This window comes from Oryctolagus cuniculus, chromosome 4 (assembly GCF_051225735.1).
Source record: "Oryctolagus cuniculus isolate XC-2025 breed Fujian yellow rabbit chromosome 4, ASM5122573v1, whole genome shotgun sequence".
In the NCBI taxonomy this organism is placed as follows: domain Eukaryota; kingdom Metazoa; phylum Chordata; class Mammalia; order Lagomorpha; family Leporidae; genus Oryctolagus; species Oryctolagus cuniculus.
In genome coordinates, this window is record NC_142870.1 from 92,937,988 (window position 1) to 92,954,614 (window position 16,627).

The following is a 16,627-nucleotide window of genomic DNA, read 5'->3' on the forward strand; positions in this document are numbered from 1 at the left end:
GGCCAGGCCAAAGCCATCGAGGTCTCCCACATGGGTGCCAAGTGTTCAAGTACTTGGGCCATCTGCTTCTGCTTTCCCAGGAGCATTGGCAGGGAGCTGGATCAGAAGTGGAGCAGCCAGGACTTAAACCAGCACACATGTTGGAGGTAGGCATTGCAGGCAGCAGCAGCTTAGCCTGTTGTACCACAGTGCTGGCCCCAGACAGTCATATTGTAAATAAAGTCATATTGTAAATAAAAAAATCTCCAATCAGTGAGAAATTAACTTACTGAAAGCCCACCTTTGTGTGCCAAGCCAATGTACTTACTGTGTGACACATAAATTCTGACCAGAAGTTGACCACTTTGGAACATTTCCTAAAGATTCACAAAAAGTCATTGAGCTTGTGTCCCCTGGACCTCAGTCACTCACCTTCCACACCAGATAAACCTATGGTTAACATTTTTACAGATCCTGCTTATTTCCATCTGCTCATCCCATGGAGGGTTAGGATTTCAATATGTGGATCTGGGAGTGAGGAGAAGTACATTCAGTCCATGGCATCTTGTTAATTAATGGGGATTGTATCCCAGAGGGGTCAAGATCATTTGATATCTCCATCCAAGGACATCTGTTTTAATACTTCCCTGGACTCAGTAGCAGGAAGCACTACCTCCCCCTCCACACTCTCACTTTCTTCCTCCTGCCTCACATCCCAAGTCTCTTCCCTCAGGCCATTCAGTGTGTGTGACCCTTGTCTGTCCTACACTCTTCTGAGTGTTTCTTCAAGCATCGGACCTATTGGTCCCTGGATGTTCTTAGCCAGATGACAGACTGGCACCTCAATATGCCAAATTTACCATCTTGCCCCAGTGCCACTAATTGCATTACCTTGAAATTCTTTTCCAAACTTCAGTAACATTCTCCAAACTTTTTCTGCCTGCCTTAGGTTGCTTTGTCCAATCTGTTTACCACTCAGTGCATAGAAAATACTGGGACGCATGAACCATCAAGGATAAGGGGTTTCTGGCTGACTCATTCACCGGCTTTCCTGTGGCCTTGGCAAAAACTCCAAGGTTCATGGCCTTCCTGCCTACATCCTCTGCCTCTGCCCTTGGGTTTGAAGGCCTTGGGCTTGGCACTCCCCATCAGTCCAGGCTAAATGCTGGCGTTCTTTAGCCCCTTTTCACGTCTTCAGGGAAATGGCAAGATAGAAGTGAAGAGGACAACATTTTTCAAGTTTGTACAACGAGACAGTGCTGCTCAGAAGATGAGGACCAGGAGTGACACGCACTGTAATACCCACCACCCTCTTCCCGCTGTCTAACAGAAATATACAGGATGTCCAAAAAGGTTCGTGTAAGGTTTACTCAGGAGACAACTTGAGTGACGCGGATGGGGACTCTCCGTGAATCCTGGGCAGTGTTCCGGCTAGCATTGTTGTGTTACCCAGTGAGTGTACATTAGGCTGGACCTGAAGAAGTAGCCTTTGGGTAAGCGAACGCCTCACTGGTTGCAAGATGACTTTCTTTCGGATATGATTGTCTGTATGCACTTTCAGACACAGAGAGAACAGGCTACTGCTTGACTTTAAGGCTATTTCTGGGATGAGATAAGCAAAGCATAGAAAAAAGACATAGAATTGCTCAAGGCTTCCCCAGATGGCTAAGGCAAAATAGACCCTATGTGCACCTCTCTCAAGTCACACTCACCCAGTAGGTAAGATTTGCGGCACTGTCCAGCCACTCCCCAATCAGATCTCAAGAAGTGTTTCTCTTGGGTGCTCTGTGGGCTTTTTAGGGGCAGCTTGTTCTTATCTCTAAACCATAGTGGCCCTGTGACCACAACAGATTTCCTTAGAGCTGTGGCCAAACCAGCAGAGCAACTTGAGGTCTGATTTAAGGGAGGAATTTTTCCTCCAAATATCTCTACCATATAAAAATGCCACTAAGTAGCATTGGTTTGAAAAGTCCATACTTTTTTTTTTTTTGACAGGCAGAGTTAGACAGTGAGAGAGAGAGACAGAGAGAAAGGTCTTCCTTCTGTTGGTTCACTCCCCAAATGGCCACTACGGCCAGTGCGCTGCGCCAATCCGAAGCCAGGAGCCAGGTGCTTCCTCCTGGTCTCCCATGGGGTGCAGGGCCCAAGGACTTGGGCCATCCTCCACTGCCTTCCCGGGCCACAGCAGAGAGCTGGCCTGGAAGAGGAGCAACCGGGACAGAATCCGGTGCGCCAACCAGGACTAGAACCCGGGGTGCCAGTGCCGCAGGCCGAGGATTAGCCTAGTGAGCTGCATACTAACAGAAGAGTGAAGGTGCCGGAGGCCGCCCTGCAGTCACTGCAGTGCCACGTCTCCCAACACCGAAACACGGTCTGCAGAATCCTGAGATTCTGGGGAGAAGGGAGCCCTGAGTGTGAGGGCAACGTGGGGGCACACAGGCTGCGGCTCTCCCTCTTCCTCCTGCTCATTCCTCTCCTCTCATGGTGGTTTCGCTGCCAAATGCACCTCTTGTTTTTCTATGACCTGTGGAGGAATGTGTTTTTATACTGTTAAAGTTATGGGGAAGGGTTTGTGGGATGCAGAATTTTCAGCACTAACCCTGTCAGCGCTGGGCCAGTCGGCATGGTTGGGCCCCTCCTTGGTTCAGTGTGGCTGGGGAGTTCTAAAGCCGAAGGCTAGCTACCGTCTATGTAATCGTAACTGACCCAATTAATCTTTTTTTTTTATCTGAATAAGAGATTTAGGAAAGACTGAACTACTTTTTATAAATTGCCCAGGTCCTGTTTTGTAACAGAAGACCACCGAAATCCCTCCAAGTTGGCCACAGTCAATAGAAAGCATCGCCCATGAAAACCAAAAGCACCTGTGTGATCTGCGTTCACAGACTGAGGGTAGACAGTGCTGCCCCGCCCCGGCTTTGCTGACGGAGACCACGCACATGCAACCGGCGCTCACTCTTCTGGTTTCTTCTTTAAGGCATGTCTGCCGGCTTCTGCATTCAGAGTGCAGGGGAAGGCGCTGGGGAGAGACCCTCCCCCGGCCGGCCGATCTGGCCGGAGAACAGGCCAGGCCTTACAGGAAACACAGCAATCCCAATAATGAATGCAGAGCTCAGCAACCGTGCCCAGCAGTGCTGTGGGTGCAGCTCGCTTTGTGCGTCTGCTGCACGGGGCAGTGACCAGTCAACAGACTGCAAACGCCAGGGCTGCCCCTGTTTGGGGCCAGTTTGTTGTGCAACCTCGGGCAACCCTTACCCTACTCTGATTTGGTGATTTGCTCTGCAGATCAGGGACAGAAAACACCCAGAAGTTACTGAAGGGAAATGAACATTGTAGACGAGTTCAGAGCCTACTGCAAATGTGAAAGAGCGCCATGGAGGGTAACAGTGCAGGCATTTGGAACAAGCACGAGTTGGCCTGTGTTTGGATTGGAGAAGGGTATTCTCGAACACTGCCTTTTCATCAGGACAGAAAAAAAAAAAAAACACTCTCCTGAGAGTTAAGCACTGGAAAGCAGGTAGTGGACTCCATCCCAGTCTGGGAACTGTGCCCCACAAATGCAGAGGAACTGCTTCCTAAGAGAGCTCTTTTTCTTCTTCTTTTAATTTATTGTTTTTTGAAGGGTAGTTACAGGGAGAAAGAAAGATCTTCCATTCATTGGTTCACTCCCCAGATGGCCACAATGGCCAGGGGAAGGCCAAGACGAAGCGAGAAGCCAGAAACTTCATCCGGATCTCCCACGTGGGTGGCAGGGCCCCAAGCACTTGGGCCATCTTTTGCTGTTTTCTCAGATGCATTAGCATGGAGCCAGATTGGAAATAGAGCAGCCGAGACTCGAACCAACACCCCCACAGGATGCCAGCGTTGCAGGCCGCAGCTTACCCTACTGTGCCACAACACCAGCCCCTCAAAAGAGCTCTTTAATCCTTTCTGGACAAAGCCAGCTGCCCTGACTTCACCTGCCATTGATTCTGTCTTGCCCCTGCTGGTAACTCATTTCCTTGTTAAGTCTGCTTATGTGATGCCAAAATAAATGACATTTGTTGACATTTTAATCAAGATTGACACTGGACAGTCGGGGACCCTGTGTGGGGCATCAGTAGCCTGAGGAGGGACCTTGGCTTTGGAAAGACATGGAAATTGGTCACAGGCCAGCAAAGTGAAAGCAAATGGGTTAATTAAAAAGAGTGGCCAAGAGCAGGCGAGCCCACAGAGCAGCCCTGAGTGTTGTTTTGGCTCCTCCCGCTTGTAGGGTCTGGAAAATGTGTGTGAACATCTGGGCAGAATGGTCATCTTATTTCTTGGGAAAGGGGTGGTCACTTCCAGCAATTGGGAACCCACCTCTATTCTCTCCATATACAGTCACTTCTGTGGATTGCCATGGCAGTTGTACACTGTCATTGCACCAGGGGAGTGACTATTGCTAAGCTAATGCATTGTGATGAGGGTGTAAGGAGGGTCAGGGCTCCTTGAGGTTAGGTGAGGCACCAGCTTGGTCCAGCTGATTTGAGTTGGTTCCCTTGCCTGGATCTTGTTTTCTGGCCTCCTGGTGGGTGGAGCTGTGGCTTGCCACATGCTATCTCAAGATAAGGAAATCTGTAATTTAATGTAATGTATTTCTTTTTGACAGGCAGAGTGGACAGTGAGAGAGAGAGAGACAGAGAGAAAGGTCTTCCTTTGCCGTTGGTTCACCCCACAGTGGCCACTTCAGCCGGTGCACCGCGTTAATCCGAAGCCAGGAGCCAGGTACTTCTCCTGGTCTCCCATGGGGTGCAGGGCCCTAGCACTTGGGCCATCCTCCACTGCACTTCCCTGGCCACAGCAGAGAGCTGGCCTGGAAGAGGGGCAACCGGGACAGAATCCAGCGCCCCGACCGGGACTAGAACCCGGTGTGCCGGCGCCGCAAGGCGGAGGATTAGCCTAGTGAGCCGCGGCGCCGGCCAATTTAATGTAGTTTTAAACTACCACTGTTTCCTGTAGTTTGATTCCTTGCGCAAGTAGTTGAATACTTTCTTTATAAGGACTTACATCAGGCAGAAAGGAAAACATCAGTGGTGTCTTTGGCCTTGCAGAGTATTAGAGACAATCAGTTTGAATAAGGCTAAATTGCAGCAAGAACTGGCCACCATGGTAAGGTATGGTGTATTAGCACTGCCTGGGCAAAACCAACCCCAGGCACGACAGGACGGTCCCTAGGAATGGAGATCAGAGGGGTTCAGAAGAGCCTAGGGATGACCAAGACTTAGGTGGTGGAAGGTAGAGGAGCGGGGTGGGGGATGGGGTTTTGGGGGGATTTGTCATCTTAATCCAGGTGTCGCTGATAACTGCAGGCAGACATAATTAAAGCCGTGAAGGCCGTTTGAGTCAGTAATTGCCCATAGTAGGGGAAAGAGCTGAACTTCATTCTAATTTGTGCGGAGCTGACCAGCCTTTCAGAGGGAGCCTGAGAAACGGGGGGGGGGGGGGGGGGGTGAGCAGGGATTCGAGTCGAGTCTGCAAAGTAAGAAATTACTAAGTGGGTTAGAGGGTTGTGGGTGTACGTGTGGTTAGGCCAGCTGTGTGTGCTTGCTGCTCAGATCAAACTGTTGTGGGGACAGGATCCCCAGCTGGGCTAACTCCAAGTTCTTGCGCTGTCGCTGTCGGGAGAGAATTCAAAGCAGAGGCATGGGTATGGCACAAGATGGAGAGCAGGATTTACTAAAAGGGATAGCACACATTTAGACGTGAACGTGGACAGCCTCTCTCTTTGAGGAAAGAGTGGCATCTGCTGCCACCAGCTTTCGGGTTGTCGCCTGATGTAGGGGATGGTGCCCTGAGTGAGTATACAAATAGGGCAGAGTTTGGGCGGGGCTCCAGTGGGACTGGCAGTATCTACGAGGGTACCATGGTGTCTCCGTGTGGGGGTGCACAGCTTGGTTGTCATGGTGTCTCATGCATGATGGGAAGTGAGGCTCAGGTGCATGGTGAGGAAGTGCGTGTGCCACACCTGTAGCCACATTGAATCGGCACAGAAGACAGTGAGGTTTTAGGGAGTGCAAGGCTGTGGCAAAGAGAGTGCTGGTGGTTTCTCAGCTCCTTCTCCCTCACTGGCTCCCTGCCTAGTCCACATCAAAAGATACAATTCTGTTCTCCCACAGTGACTGAGAAACAGAGAGCCTCCATTCTTTTTTTTTTTTTTTTTTTTTTTTTTTTGACAGGCAGAGTGGACAGTGAGAGAGAGAGAGAGAGAGAAAGGTCTTCCTTTGCCGTTGGTTCACCCTCCAATGGCCGCTGCTGCCGGCACACCATGCTGATCCGAAGCCAGAAGCCAGGTGCCTCTCCTGGTCTCCCTTGGAGTACAGGGCCCAAGCACTTGGGCCATCCTCCACTGCACTCCCGGGCCACAGCAGAGAGCTGGACTGGAAGAGGAGCGATTGGGACAGAATCCAGCGCCCTGCCTGGGACTAGGACCCGCTGTGCCGGTGCCGCAATGGTTGTCGAGTGAGCCTTGGCACCAGCCGAGCCTCCATTCTTGATAATTACGTTTCAAAGAAATAGCTTTCACATCCTTAAGAAAAACACTCCTGGTTGTTGGAGCTATGTACATATATATCTCATAGGGACTGAGGAAGGATTCACCATTGTAGGCTTTTTTAGTAAATAAATAAAAGGGGGTCAGAGGCCATAAATCTAATTTTGGCTAGAACAATGGTAAGTCGTTTTTATAGCCGTGAGCCTTCTCAAACAGAAATTCATAAAGGGGCTGAGTCAGGCCAGGGCTGGGGCCTTAGAGCTCAGAGCCGGTGAGGATCGCTCAAGATCTTCCTGCAGGACTTGGCCACAGGTCATTTTGTGCTGAGAGTTCTGTGGTTTCTAGTACCTTCTTGTGTTCGAGACAAAGATTGGATCTTGGTAGAACAGCCATGACTTGTCATGTCAGGGTCCTCAGAGAGGCCAGCCATTGTTTCCAACCTGAATGTGTTTCAGAAGGAGTCCATGTGACAGACAAGACCACCGAGGAGGCTCAGTGGCATTGCTGGTGGCAGGATAAATATTGTACAAGGGCAATGACGCACCTAAGAGACAAAAGTACAGGGCCAGCATTGTGGCACGATGGTTAAACCTCTGCTTGCAGTGCTGGCATCCCATGTGAGCGCTGGTTTGTGTCCCGCTGTTTCACTCCTGATCCAGCTCCCTGCTAAAGTGCCCGGAGAAGCAGCAGAGGATGGCCCGAGTGCTTGGGTCCCTGCACCCACATGAGAGACCCAGGTGGAGTTCCGGGCTCCTGGCGTTGGCCTGGCCCAGCTCCAACCATTGCAGCCATTGAGGGAATGATGATCTCAGCGGATGGAAAATCTCCCTCTCCATGTCTCTCCCTTTCTCTCTCTAACTCTGCCTTTCAAGTCAATAAACCTTTAAAAATGCAAAAGAGACAAAAGCATGACCATTGGGATTCATAAAAAGACGAGTCTCCTGAAGTCCTTAGGGAGCAGCCAGTGGGTGAAGGAAGCCATGGAAGTTTTCAAACGGATCGTTTCCTAGAGGCGTGGGAGCCGCCGTAGCTGCTGCTGAGACTCTTCTTGAAAAGTGCTTCCCTGTCGTTCCCAAACACACGCAGTGAGCACTCGGCGTGCACAGTGACTGGTGTAGGACTAGCCTGTGTTAAGACGGGACACAGTGTGCGCAGCAGCTGATGAGCCCTGGGAACTTGCTCTGTCTGCGGGAAGTGTGAAGCAGATGAACACAAGAGAAGGCAGTGTTAGTACAACGCTTAGCAGAAAGGAAATGTAAGAAACTCCAGTGAATGTAGCCGGGAGGGGAAGGAGGGGTTACATATGTAAAACATCCAACAGTTCTCACAGGACAAACACGAAGTTCCATTTTGGGGCCTGTTGGGGGTGCTCTTTATCCTCCCCATACTCCCAAGACTGGTCACAGACAACCCTAGCCACTTGGCCTTGTACGTAACCTTGATGCCAGAGTCTGCTTTTCTCCCGACTAATCAACAAGATTCTTTTTTTTTTTTTTTTTTTTTTTTTGACAGGCAGAGTGGACAATGAGAGAGAGAGAGACAGAGAGAAAGGTCTTCCTTTGCCGTTGGTGCACCCTCCAATGGCCACCGTGGCCAGCGCTCTGCGGCCGGCGCACCGCGCTGATCCGAAGCCAGGAGCCAGGTGCTTCTCCTGGTCTCCCATGGGGTGCAGGGCCCAAGGACTTGGGCCATCCTCCACTGCACTTCCCTGGCCACAGCAGAGAGCTGGCCTGGAAGAGGGGCAACCGGGACAGAATCCGGCACCCTGACCGGGACTAGAACCCGGTGTGCCAGCGCCGCTAGGCGGAGGATTAGCCTATTGAGCCGTGGCACCAGCCAAGATTCTTTTTTTTTTTTTTTTAAGATTTTATTTATTTATTTGAAAGTCAGAGTTACACAGAGAGAGGAGAGGCAAAGAGAGAGAGAGGTCTTCCATTCGCTGGTTCACTCCCCAATTGGCTGCAACAGCCGGAGCTGCGCCAATCAGAAGCCAGGAGCCTGGAGCTTCTTCTAAGTCTCCCATGTGGGTGCAGGGGCCCAAGGACTTGGGCCATCTTCTACTGCTATCCCAGGCCATAGCAGAGAGCTGTATCAGAAGTAGAGCAGCCAGGATTTGAACCAGCGCCCATATGGGATGCCGGCGCTTCAGGCCAGGGTGGTAACCCACTGTGCCACAGCGCCGACCCCTCAACAAGATTCTTTAGTCTCACCAGCAGCTCAGTGAGCCAGGAGCATGGGCAGTCATGATCCCAGCACAAGAGTACAGGACTGAGTGAGTTGGGTAGGCGGAGGGAAGGAAGGCGAGAACCTAGTGGAAATCTGGGATGCACTTGGGGCAAGGAGGTGTCACTGCCGGAAATGGAGGCAGGGTGCTGTGGGAGATACAGGCGTAACAGGAGAATGTTTGGTCAGACGGTGAGGATGAAAAGGCAGGGGCAGCAAGAAAAGAGGGGTCTTGTCCTGTGGTCTTGGGCAGAGGCTGACTACTGCTGTGGTATTGTCCGCTTGTTCTGTAATTCCTTTCCTTTTTTGTTAAAGTTCATAAACAAAAGACCTCTGAGTTCTTGGGTCTAGGGAGTCCAAGGTCAGGGCATCACACCTTTGGTGTCTGGTGAGGGCCCATTCCCCGTATCCTCTTCAGCCGCTACTTATCAAGATTCTCCTAGAGTCCTCTGCCCGCCCCTGCCTGCCCCAGCACCCCACGTACCGCAATCCCCTGGCCTGTCTTCCCTCCACCTCCCTGTCTCAGATGCAGGATTGTCGAGGGCTTTGGTCCGCCCCTCGCTGGCTCCTGTCCTTCCACCCAGCACATGTGCCTGCATCTTCTCTGCCCCCTCAGAGCCGCTAGGGAAACGCAACTCACAAGGCAAACAGTGTCGCCATAAATGGCACCACCCAGCTACGCACAGGGCTTGGTGCTGCACAGCCGTCCATGTGGCTGGCCCAGACCTCCTCTTCCTTCCAGTGTCTTCAGCAGTCAGGATCATTGGCCCTCGCAGGGCCTGCCCCACCCCCCTACCCCCAGGACCTCGCCCCCTGCCTGCTTCCTGGAGAAAGGGGAAGACATCAGACACGCCAGGAGCACCTCACCCCCACCTGTGCTGCTCTGCCTGAGTTCTCCTGGCTCGCCAACCTCCATTCCCTCTGTAGAACAAACCGACAGGGCCGAGGCTGGGGGAGGCAAGTGAGGCGCTTATCTGGGGCACGTAATTTAAGGGAACAGTGAAACATAGCAATCAGTGTAACATTTTAATGCACTGATTAAAAAAACATTAGTCATGAAGTTGATGCAAAAAGTTCATGATAAACAAAATATTAAAATTGCATACAGAGCCAGGCTCCTCTTCCGTGCTTGTGCATCCCAGCCCCACTGGACTCACTCTAACCCCTTCCTGCTGACCAGAGCGCCTGGGTACTCAGTGCTCCTGGCTGGAAGGTTCTCTTGGTTGTGGAATCATAGACATAGGGAGGAAATGAAGTTTCCCCAATCAATATTCACTCTTGCCACATGAGATACATATTTGCCTTCTTTTTTTAAATCCTGGTGACGACTCCCTAAATGGATGCCATGAACTATCAGTTCGTGTTGATCTGCAATGTGAAATAACACCAGTAGAGGGATACCAAGTTCTGTCTTCCTGTTAAGAGGATCCTAAGTCTGGATCATTGCCAAAACAAAAATAAGCCCCCAAATTCCAATAGCAGGTAGTAACATGCAAAGGACGACTAGCGGGCTAGAACTAGGAGATATTGTAGGAATAGCTAAGAAAGCGAAGTCATTTCATCATCCCATTCTGATTCTGATTTCTTCCTTGTTGGGAAAGACCATCTTATAGTGAGACCCGCATCTCCAAAAGCTCCTCTATGAAAATGTACTTGCACTTTAGGTTGCATATTTCAGTCTCAATAGTTCCATATGAATTTGGAAATAGGACTGGTCTTCTGAGTAAAGATAAATCTGGCATCCAAAATACCCTGTGAATCAGGTCAGTTTTAAAGATGAAACTGACAGATTTAAAAGTTATGAACATAGGGGCCATCATTGTGGCACAGCAGGTTAAGCTGTTGCCTGTGACTCTGGCATCTCATATGAGCACTGGTTCAAGTCCCAGCTGCTGATCCAGCTCCCTGCCAATGCATCTGGGAAGGCAGTGAAGATGGCCCAAGTGCTTGGGCCCCTCCCACATGGGAGACCCAGATGGAGCTCCTGTCTCCTGACTTGTGCCTTGCCCATACCTGGCCATTGTGGCTATTTGGGGATTAAACCAGGATAGAAGATTCTCTCTCTCTCTCTCTGTCTCTTTCTGTCTCTCTTTCCCTCTCTGTAACTCTGCCTTTCAAATAAAATTTTTTAAAAAGTATGAACATAAGTCGACAAGACTCCCGGGAGAATCAGTGCCACTCCTGTGGGCCTTTTACTTTGACTCGTTCAAGTTCCGTGGTTGGCCAGTTTTTGGCTTTTGCCTAAGGAAAGACAGATAAAATTTCCTGTAAATCCTTCATGCTACACCAGTCTTCACCTTCTAAGACTTTCTCCTTAGCATGTTGTGCTGATCTAATTCCTCTTAAACACTCGTGTCCCTGCTGTAGTACATTTTTTTTTGACAGGCAGAGTGAGAGAGAGACAGAGAGATAGGTCTTTCTTTACCGTTGGTTCACCCTCCAATGGCTGCTGCAGCCGGCGCACCGCGCTGATTTGAAGCCAGGAACCAGGTGCTTCTCCTGGTCTCCCATGCAGGTGCAGGGCCCAAGCACTTGGGCCATCTTCCACTGCACTCCCTGGCCACAGCAGAGAGCTGGCCTGGAAGAGGGGCAACCGGGACAGAATCTGGCGCCCCAACCGGGACTAGAACCCGGTGTGCCGGCGCCGCAGGCGGAGGATTAGCCTAGTGAGCCACGGCACCAGCCTGTAGCACATTTTCACCAGTCCTGCAACCTAACTGGCTTGTTCCAAGAAATCGCAGATCACCCAGAACTTACTTGGAAGCTTGTAATTTCACCCTCACAGATGTTTCTCAGCAAATCCGTTGTAGTAACCGGAGCTGAGAATCATCAGCGGTTACTGCTGAGTAGCCGTCAGACATCACTTACCCATGAGAACGCATCTTGGGAGGCATCCTTAGGCGATTTCACGGTGTGTGAACATCACGATGGCCTCAGAGAGGCCAAATGGTTGCTTTCTCAATGGGCTCCGAGTGTTCGTTCTTAGGACACAGTTGTTTGGCTGACAGGGCAGCTTGCTTTTTCTAAAAATAATTCCTGTCTATGTTTTTCTCGCCTACTTAGGAGCAGAGCTCTTCCTAGGTAGGTTACTTAACTTGTGTGTGTGTACTGCACACCAGGCAGCGTTCTGAGTGCCTTCCACACACAGCAACTCTGTTAGTGTCACATCAGCTTGTAGGGAGAGGTGATCTCCTGGTTTGGCAGAACAAACCCAGGCCCTGAGAGAGCAGGTTGTCCACATAACCTCCATACATTCCAGGCACTGACAGCTCAGAGCAGCTGACCCGTCCCGGGTTCATCCCTGAGCTTGCAGAGACAGCTGGCACGCAACCTCGCCACAGCTACCTAAACTGAGCAGAAGGACTGGGGTTCAGTGACGGGGTGGTGCAGAAGGAGGGATAAAAACAGTAGCTCATAGAGATGCTCAGAAAATAGTTACTGACTGTGAGGTGAAGGCTGTGTGCCTGGCCCAGAGGCAGTCATTTGTGTTGGGAATTTTGCCCTTGAGTTTGGTTGTGCGAATACCTAAGCAAAAACTAAAGCATAGTGGCCAACTGTGTGCAGAGCGGGTAAAGCCACCACCTTTCGTATTGGCATCCCATATGGACACCCATTTGAGTTCTGGCTGCTCCATTTCCAATCCAGCTCTCTGTGTGGCCTGGGAAAGCAGTAGAAGATGGCCCAGGTCCTTGGGCCCCTGCACTCACGTGGGAGACCTGGAAGAAGCTCCTGGCTTCCATCCTGGGCCAGTCCTGGCTGTTGTGGCCATTTGGGGAGCGAACCAGCAGATAGAAGATCGATCTCTCTCTCTCTCTCTCTCTCTCTGTAACTCTGACTTTCAAATAAATAAATATTTATTTTTTTAAAAAACCATAATTTTCAAAGCCCAGTCTTGGTTTGTCCAGTGGTCTGAAGATGAAAGCACACCTAGAAATGGCAGAGAAACAGAGCACAGAGAAGGAGCTCATGTTGCCGAACAACTCTTACTGCTCCCAAATCCACACACATGCTGGTGGATCTGGACGTGGTGCGCACAGACATGATGCCAGTCTTTTTTTTTATTTTTATTTTATTTTATTTGAAAGAGTTACACACAGAGAGAAGGAGAGGCAGAGAGAGAGGTCTTCCACCCGCTGGTTCACTCCCCAATTGGCCACAATGGCCAGAGCTGTAACGATCCGAAGCCAGGAGCCAGGAGCTTCTTTTGGGTCTCCCACGTGAATGCAGGGGCGCAAGGACTTGGGCCCTCCTCCACTGCTTTCCCAGGCCAGAGCAGAGAGCCAGTGGAGCACCTGGGACTCAAACCGGCACCCATATGGGATGATGGCACTTCAGACAGCAGCTTTACCTGCTATGCCACAGCCCCAATACCAGTCTTAACATTGCCGTGTAGCTCCAGGAACTGACTTAAGAGATGATGAAAATCTCAATATACGTGATAGTGATGTGTGACGACAGTATGTTTGGTGTGTGTTTTCTGTGATTATGACAGCTGATCCTATGAATGCTGCATTTTTTTTTTTTATTTTTTGACAGGCAGAGTGGACAGTGAGAGAGAGAGACAGATTTTTTTAAGTACAGTGTTTCAAGCTCCTGGTTTGCACCAGAGTCTAAGTGTTGCTTTAGGAAATTTAGCACTAATTCCAGTGGCTACTGGCTTAGCAGAACCAAGCTTTCCACACTGGAATTAGGAAAAACCCAACCAAAGACTGAAATAGCTCAAGGCAATTTGCTTCATCTGGCACGTCTGTGTCTGCCAGTCTGTGCAGCACCGGTGTGGGCAGCTTGGGAACTGCTGTTCTGAGAATCCTCTTCTCAATAGGATGCCAGGGTAGAGCTGGTCCAAGAAGCTTGTGTGGGACGTAGAAGGCGGAAGTGAACCTCACCTATTGCTCTCTGCAGGTTGTTGCACTCACTGTGGTGATGGCCAGCCCTAGGCCTGCCGGTGCCCAGCGGAAGAGAGCCCTTGCTCGCCTCTGCCCTGTTTCCAACTGCTCCTCCCAGCTGCTGGCTCCGCTGAATGACAGCAGTCCAAGCCCCGCACTGGCAGCTTGTTTGCCGACCACCAAGTCAGAGTCTCCATGGGCATCCCATGCCTGCCCTGGCATTTCCCTGCAAGCTGTGACTTGTCCATCTGCACCAGGGCCCCGAGAGGCCTGGAAAGTGACTCCTCCTGCTGCCCATCCCTTCCCAAATACCCCTGCTTGTTGAAGCTCTGATTCCTTAATAAGATCCCTGGGTAGCTCTGCTTCCATGGCACAACCCTGTCGGCACGGTAATGCCAATATTACAAAAACTCTGAGAAAATCCTGCTTCTAGCTATACAAATAGTGTGTTTTTTTAAAATGGAGTCAATAAAGACATCTTCATTTATATGAAATAAAAATTATTTTTTTTTAATTTTTTTTTTTTTTGACAGGCAGAGTGGACAGTGAGAGAGAGAGACAGAGAGAAAGGTCTTCCTTTGCCGTTGGTTCACCCTCCAATGGCCGCCGCTGCAGCCGGCGCACCGCGCTGATCCAATGGCAGGAGCCAGGATCCAGGTGCTTTTCCTGGTCTCCCATGGGGTGCAGGGCCCAAGCACCTGGGCCATCCTCCACTGCACTCCCTGGCCATAGCAGAGAGCTGGCATGGAAGAGGGGCAACCGGGACAGAATCCGGCGCCCCGACCGGGACTAGAACTCGGTGTGCCGGCGCCGCAAGGTGGAGGATTAGCCTATTGAGCCACGGCGCCGGCTTGAAATAAAAATTATTAAAAGAATAAAAACATAGAAGGCAGTAGACCCTTCTAAGAAATTTTGGCTCTTGGAATAATAAACTGTCATGCTTTTTGCAGGGCTGGCATTGTGGCATAGTAGGCTAAGCCTTCACCTGTGGCACTGGCATCCCATATGGGCACTGGTTCAAGTCCCGGCTGTTCCTCTTCTGATCCAGCTCTCTGCCGTGGCCTGGAAAACCAGTGAAAGATGGCCCAAGTGCTTGCACCCCTGCACCCATGTAGGAGACCCAGAAGAAGCTTCTGGCTACTGGCTTTGGATTGGCCCAGCTCTAGCTGTTTTGGCCATTTGGTGAGTGAACCAGCAAATGGAACACCTTTCCCTCTGTCTATAACTCTACTTTTCAAATAAATAAATAAAATATTAAAAAATTTTTTTCCTTAGTTCTTTTGTTTCCGTATAATGCAGGTGAAGAAACATTGATCATCTCAGAATGTTTTTCTCTGCCAAAGGTTACTTCATTTCGTGCTCCTCCTGTGGGCTTGCTGCCAGCCCAGTACTTCCCATGTGTTGAGGCAATGATGGTTTTTCCAACAGTTCCTGGCTTCAGTGTTGCAGGCATCTCTGTGCTGTACCAGGAACTCCTCACTCAGGGTCTTGCCATGTTTGCATTGTGGGTGTGCCTCCCACTGTGGCCCTGAGATGCAGGCCAGAGTCCTGAAATCCTAGACACAGACTCCTGATGCTGGAGGCCATCTCCTTGCTCTGGCCTGCCTATCTGTGTCCTCACCATGCTGGCCCTGTCACTCATGCATTTGTGTCGCACAGTCAGAAATGGGCTGCTTCATCCTTGCTGCCTCAGTCTCCCTAACTGTCTCTGCTCTCAGGGCTGGGAGGCCTGGACTTGACCTCCTAGCCAGCTGTTTAAGCACAATGGAGCCGCCTACCTAGGCTCGATCCCAGTTTCAGTAGCCAATGTTTAAAACTCGACTCTCACGGTATGGGGCTGAAGGGTGCTGAGCCGTGGTCAGGGGGACTACGCGCACCCTGGCCATTTCCCAGCTCCTGAAGTGCAGTCCTGTAAGGCCCCTGAAGCTGGAAGCAATGTGTGCAGTCGGCTGGTGACTGCCACAGCACAGCTCCCTCCCCCCTCTCTCATGACATAGGCAGGACTTAGAACAAGTTCCTGCTCACAGAGCTGTTGTTTCCCATGGGACTTTGTTGTTATTGTTGTTGTTGTTGTTGTTGTTTTGACAGGTAGAGTTATAGACAGTGAGAGAGAGATAGAGATAAAGGTCTGCCTTCCGTTGGTCCACTCTCCAAATGGCCGCTACGGCCTTTGCTGCACCATTCTGAAGCCAGGAGCCAGTCTCATGGGATGTGATCACTCATTCCCTCACCAAGCGTCACTGAGAGTGTCTGGATCGAAGGCATTGTGCTGGGTACTGGGGATGAAAGAGCTGTCCAGATCTCATGGTGCAAGTAGAAGAATGTGCATTCACCACAGTGGTAAAAAACAAATCTGCCTCTTTATTCCTTAAAACACTATGCAAATGCAAGGACTGTTAACTTTTTTTTTTTTAATAAATAAAGAAATAAAGACGGGTGGGTATTGCAGTGTAGTGGGTTAAACCTTCACTTGGGAGGCCCATATCTCATATTGGAGTGGCAGTTGGAGTCCCAGCTGCACTGCTTCTGATCCAGCTCCCTGCTAATGTACCTGAGAGGCAGCAAATGATAGCTCAAGTGCTTGGACCCCTACTACCCACATGGGAGACGTGGGTGGAGTTTCAGGCTACAGGTTTCAGCCTTGCCCAGCTCTGGCTATGGTGGACATTTGGAGAGTGAACTAGCAGGTGAAAGATCTATTTCTCTCATCTCTCTCTTTTGCTTTGTGTCTGTCATTCTGCTTTTCAAGTACATAAAAATAAATAAACATTTTTTAAAATAAAGAAAAAAAGAAGAAAGGAAGAAATCCAGTGAGGTTAGAGAGGTAAGTAACAGAAACCAGACTATGTAAGGTTCTGGGGTCTCTTTTGGAATTTGGCCTCAGTGAAATGGTGACGTCATCAGAGGGTTCTGAGCCAAGTGCCATGATCAGACCTATGTTTTCAAAGGATCACGAAGTCCAAATTTAACCTGCTTTGGGAATAGGAAGTAGCCGAACCTGAGAGGGTGATTTATACATGAAACTCCT

General features: G+C 50.3%; 2 long non-coding RNA genes across 9 annotated transcripts in view; one reads left to right on the forward strand and one right to left on the reverse strand.

Annotated features, from left to right (window-relative positions):
• LOC103350467 (uncharacterized) overlaps positions 1 to 16,627 on the forward strand; it is a 63,479-nt gene that overhangs the window by 17,600 nt on the left and 29,252 nt on the right. For 4 of the 8 annotated variants that reach the window (XR_011388014.1, XR_016233186.1, XR_518476.4 and 1 more), the window contains one exon: positions 2,758 to 4,034. The exons of 2 other annotated variants lie outside the window; for them this stretch is intronic. This is a non-coding gene — a long non-coding RNA (uncharacterized LOC103350467). Of the gene's footprint in view, positions 1 to 2,757; positions 4,035 to 13,615; positions 14,862 to 16,627 lie in introns of those variants that run through there. 2 more of the 8 variants (XR_016233185.1, XR_016233183.1) reach the window with 1 other exon arrangement.
• LOC149127045 (uncharacterized) lies at positions 10,743 to 11,990 on the reverse strand. The gene is made up of 2 exons (XR_016233188.1): positions 11,582 to 11,990; positions 10,743 to 10,954 (listed from the first exon to the last, which is right to left on the reverse strand). It is a non-coding gene; the product is annotated as an uncharacterized LOC149127045 (long non-coding RNA).